We start from the raw sequence: 6009 nt of genomic DNA, 5'->3' as shown, positions 1-6009 counted from the left end.
AAAGCTTGAAGGAACAAGAGGAGGCTAAAGGGATCCAAGTTTGTGCACATTTTCAGCTCATTGAAGGTAAAAAGCTTGTACCTTGCTCTTCCATTTGCTAGATCCCATTTTGTGAAGTTTTAGGGCTTTTCTAAGCCATTTTGGTCACCAACCATGATTGCAAGCATGGTATGGAGTTGATGTTTTGGATCTAGTCCCTTAGAGGGGTTACAAGGCAGAAAGGAGTGGCTCTTGAACTCAAAGAAGGCCCCATGCTTTGAGTGGGCTTGTTTAAGGACCTTTTAAGCTCAAAGTCCCATGCAAGTACGTAAAGGTTGTAACTTTACGTGCTAGATCGATTGTAGAAGCATAGATATATCTTTTGATCAAAGGTTGTACGTCAGAAGTCGAAGATCCAGTGAGTGGTTGTGACCAACTCGACGAGTCCATTCTTGGACTCGGCGAGTCCAAGGTTCTGTCCCATATCAGTTGAGGGTCATAGGACCCAGTTGAGTGTGGAAATGTTTTAAGGGGGTCCCAGAGAGAGACCCAACGTTCTGGACTAAGCCGTTGTTCTGGAAATTCATGGGACTCGACGAGTGCATGAACAGACTCGGCGAGTCCAAGGCAATCTCCTTAAGGATGAAGATGAACTCGACAAGTTGTTCATACAACTCGGCGAGTCAAGGACATGACCTGTGTATCAGCTGATGATGAACTCGACGAGTTGTTCATACAACTCGGCGAGTCGGATGAGGATTCAGTCAATGTTCATTTAGAAGGAAAACTCGTCGAGTCATCGCCTAACTCGACGAGTAGAGACGTGTATGAGCAGGGGCGGAGGTTATATAGGGCCCGGGGGGCTATGGCCCCCCCTATTTTTTATATATATATAGCCTTTATGTATTAAAAAAGTTACATATTATGCCCAAATCTATAAAAATTTTACTTTGGCCCCCCCTGTTCTTCAATTTTTATACATATTTTATTTTCGGCCCCCCCTAATCGAAACTTCAAGCTCCACCCCTGTGTATGAGGTCTAATGGAAGGATAGGGACTCGGCGAGTTGGTGAGCCAACTCGGCGAGTCAGGTCAACTAGAAGTTGACATTGACTTTGACTTGGTCAGGGGTAAAATGGTCATTTTACCCTAAGAATAGTTCAGCAGCTACTACAAGGTGTGTGGGAATTTTAGCCGGAGGATTTCCGGAGTAGCAGCGGCAACAATCAGAGGATTCCCGCACAGTTCAGTAGCTAATACGAGGTGAGTTACCTTCCAGTAGCGGTGGGTCTACGACCACAATGCCGGCCCACCAGTAAGGATCGTATGTTAGATGTTTGTCTTTGTGATATTCATTTGTGTTGCTACTACCTGATATGTTATATGCTAGCGTGATATGATATGTGATAGTGATAAAGTTCGGTTGCTAGGACTGTGTAACACCCCCCTCTGGCACGTATCACAATATTGTCCGCTTTGGGCCACTCGGCACGAGGACTTCCCAGGGGGTCACCCATCCTAGTACTACTCCCGCCCGAGCACACTTAACTGCAGAGTTCTTATGGGATCTGCTGCCCTCACGGATTTAAAACGCGTTGTGATAGGGAAGGTATCCACACCCCTTATATGGAGATGTTTCGTTCTCCTTCCAAGCCGATGTGGGATCAAATCTAACCCACTTTGAAGTGGGTTAGATCTAATCCCACATCGGCTTGGAAGGAGAACGAAACATCTCCATATAAGGGGTGTGGATACCTTCCCTATTACAACGCGTTTTAAAGCCGTGAGGGCAGCAGATCCCATAAGAACTCTGCAGTTAAGTGTGCTCGGGCGGGAGTAGTACCAGGAAGGGTGACCCCCTGGGAAGTCCTCGTGCCGAGTGGCCCAAAGCGGACAATATTGTGATACGTGCCAGAGGAGGATGTTACAAATGGTATCCAAGCCAGGACACGGGTCGATGTGTTCGACGGGGATGTCGAGCCCTATAATGAGGGTGAAAGTGGGTTAGATCTGATCCCACATCGGCTTGGAAGGAGAATGAAACATCTACATATAAGGGGTGTGGATACCTTCCCTATTACAACGCGTTTTAAAGCAGTGAGGGCAGCAGATCCCATAAGAAATCTGCAGTTAAGCGTGCTCAGGCGGGAGTAGTACCAGGAAGGGTGCCCCCCCTGGGAAGTCCTCGTGCCGAGTGGCCCAAAGCGGACAATATTGTGATACGTGCCAGAGGGGGATGTTACAAAGAAGAAGGAGTCCACAATAAGGACTTATTTTGTAACTTGGACGTTTTTTTTCCGTTGCAGAAAAAAGATCCCTTCCCCTCGCTTTCAAAAATGATGAATATGAAGCCCGGGAGGATGCAGGTACTATGGATCCTCGAACTATAATAAAGAATACCTGTCTCAAGGTAAACAGGAGTTCCCGGCTATTATATAATACCTTCTTTCTACTTCTTTCTCAAAGTAAAGTAAGCAAGCCTGATTAATGAACTTGAAAAGCGCACTTCTATAAACAACTTCCAGAGGTGGGAGAGGAGAGAAATTGAAGTGGATCTCCGATGTTTTCTATTTACATTCCCGTCTCTTAGAAAAGAATTTCACGCTCTTCCTTTCGGTAAGGGAGGATTAGGGAAATCCTATTGATTTCAGCTTTCTCCATTGAATTCCTCCTCCCTTCAGTCCAGTTTGAACCCGTCCCAGCAACGAACACCTTCCTAGAAGATGCAAGATTAGGCATCGTCTGCGGTCAAGAAAACCATATAGTTAAATACTCTTTCGAGGAAAACATAGAAGTTACGGTTATTACTTAGGATGGAGAGATAGCGTATGGAGTCAGTATACGAATCCTGTTTCGTTGATGATTCCGAGACGTAATCATCCTAAGGGGGAGATAATTGTAACGCCCGTAGATTAGGGCTAGTCAATTTAGAGACGATAAGCATCAAAAATGACTTTTTGATGGAAGATTATTTAGAAGGATTAATCTTAACCAAGTTGTAGTATATGTCACAAGGTTTCCGTGCATATAAAGAACGCCGAAATCTGAGTTATAACGAAGAAGTTATGACCTGTCGAAGTTTCGCGACAGAACCGGCACGACCTAGCGCGACCCAGCGCGACGTAAATAGTGAATTTAAGGTAGATAGATATCTATCCTTAGTGATCTAAATGAGAGTCGAAGATTTCTTCGATAGTAGTCCAACGATAAAAAGACAGACGAAAACGGAGTTCAGATGAAGGAGTTATGAGTTTATAACGGAGTTTTCCTGTCCCGACCTACTAAAGATAATATATAAGTAATATACTTATAATATATTAAAAATAAAGTCAAAATTAGCCAATGGAGTCTAAACGAGAGTTGTAGAGCATAATCTCACCTTCGTGTCGATATAAAGTACGTCGAAAACGGAGTTCGTATGCGAAAGTTATGAATTTCTGAAGTTCGGGGCGCGAAATCCCAAAACTGTCAGAGACCACGACGTGGCAAGCAGTGCCACGACGTGGCAAGTCTCCTGACACCTCCGGGAGGCCCCCAGATGCAACTTGGGATGACACATGCAGTGACGACCAAGCCCACGACGTGGAAAAAGGTTGCCACGACGTGGCAAGGGCCAAATTTGCCCTATAAATAGATTTGAAGGGCCAGACGTTTAGGGTTGCTATTTTCTATCTTCTCTCTCCCGTTTTACCTCGATTTGCGTGCCAGAAGTACCCCGAAGCCCCGGTATCATTCCCGAGTCCCGAAGCAAGATCCGAAGCCCCGAGAATCCCGAAGAGCGTGATTCCCGAGCCGAAGCTCTGCCCGCGAGAAGTTCGATTTTTGTGAAGATCTTCCAGATCTGCGGAGAGATACTACTTCTACAAGCCGTAGTGCTGTCCGATCATCTTCTGATCAAGTGAGTGTGTAGTTACTTTCTTCTAACACATAAATATTAAGTATTTTCTATAAAATACGTGCTATGTGTATAATATAAAGTTGTTTATACGTGTGGGTGTATAGTCCCTTTCATAAACACGGGTATAATACAAGTATTGTTTGAATGTATTAAGTATATGTTTGGGAGAGTGTGTGGTTACTTTCTTCTAACACATAAATATGAAGTATTTGTTATAAAATACGTGCTATGTGTTTATATATTGTTGTTTATATGAGATGAGTATGGAATGAATGTTTTATATAGTTTTTAAATGAGTTAAACTGTATATGTATTTTATATCTACAAATATGTTGGGTAGAACATGGGTAGATGAGATAATTGGTATGTGATAAAATGATGAGGTATGAAAGATGATTAAGAATGATATTGGTAGATGCACCAATTAAGGAATGTCGTAAAACTAGCAGATGCGCTTGAGAATAATATCGATAGATGCACCAAGTAGTAAATGTCGTGATCTTGGCAGACGTGCCAAATAGAGATTGTCGTAACAATAGTAGATGCGCTTATAGGGTAATCTTGGCAGATGCGCTTATAGGATAATCTTGGCATATGCGCTTATAAGATAATGTCGGCAGATGCGCCTAAAAGAGAAGGTCATAAACCTGGCATTCGCGCCTCATAGTGTATGACGTAATCCTGGCAGAGGCGCTTAAAGGATAATGTTGGCAGATGCGCCTTATGTAGCAATGGAAGTTTGTGCTAATTCCTTAGGTCAATCCTTAGGAATGAATGAATGACGGGTAGTTGAATTCCTAGGGTAAAATCCTAAGAAAGATAATAGGGATGGGTAATTGAGTTGATTGTTTGATGGTTGAATATAATAATTATATTATTGTGGGTTGAAAACCCTATATGCTCACCAGACTCCCAAGCCTGACCTACTCAGTTTTCTTTGCATTACAGGTAATGGCACAAGAGTATAAGTTGGTGGACTTGGCGAGGGATTTTGGAGTATAGGCCAGTAGTTATGAATAACTGTTGTAAGGTCTATTTTGTTCTGTTTATGCTTTTGGTCTGTATTGAACATGACATCCCGTGATTTTGTTATATAATGAAAATACATTTCTTTAAGGAAATGCTTTGATAATTTTTATCATATTTTTTTCTGGGAAAAAATTCCGCAACTGTTTTCTTTAAAAGATTACTCTGATTTTATAAAACAAAGCATAAACAAATCGGCCTTTTCTGACCGTGAAAATGGGGATGTCACAGACTGAAGGGTAGGTTAGGCACCCCAGATATGTCTAACAGTATGTCATGATATGTTTAGCTGCTAACATGATATGCTATATGAGATAGAGGTAGTAGGAGGGGGAAAAGTCCCCGAGATTCGGTTGTTAGGACCAAAGGGTAGGTCGGACACCTCATATATGTCTGACAATAGATTATGCTATGATATATGTGATAGTAGTAGTAGGGGGTGAAATAGTCCCCGAGGTTCAGTTGTTAGGACCGAAGGGTAGTCAGCACCCCAGAATGGCTCGACATGGGTAGGTCAGCGCCCCAGAATGGCTTGACACGGGTAGGACGGCACCCCAGAATGTCGTACGGGTAGGTCGGCACCCCAGAATGGCCGTACCGGGTAGGTCGGGCACCCCAGAAATGCCTGGAAGTATGTATGTGATGTGATTGTATGGTATGTGGTACGATGGGGGAACTCACTAAGCTTCGTTCTTACAGTTTTCAGTTTTGGTTTCAGGTACCTCTTCAGCAAAGGGGAAGTAGCTGGCGCGGTAGCGGCGCATCATACACACGCTCTTTGTTTTCCGCACTATGAGATATTCTAGGATTTGTACTCTGACATTGTTATGTTTTGTGATTCGGTTTTCAGATACGAGACATGTTTTTATTAAATGATATGATCGGATGATATTTTGTTACAAATGTTTTGCAAATCACTTAATCAAAAATGAATTTTTTGGACGTGAAAATTGGGTCGTTACAAATTTGTAGAAATTGTTGGAAATAACAATATACTCTGTAAATATAACAGTTAAACGCCATCAATTAGAAAGAACATAAGCAAAGTCAAAGGCTATACGAACTCCTAGAATGAATTCATATATTAAACGATCTTCTGCTATCAA

Source organism: Lactuca sativa, chromosome 4 (assembly GCF_002870075.4).
Source record: "Lactuca sativa cultivar Salinas chromosome 4, Lsat_Salinas_v11, whole genome shotgun sequence".
In the NCBI taxonomy this organism is placed as follows: domain Eukaryota; kingdom Viridiplantae; phylum Streptophyta; class Magnoliopsida; order Asterales; family Asteraceae; genus Lactuca; species Lactuca sativa.
Note: the sequence above shows the minus strand (reverse complement) of the source record.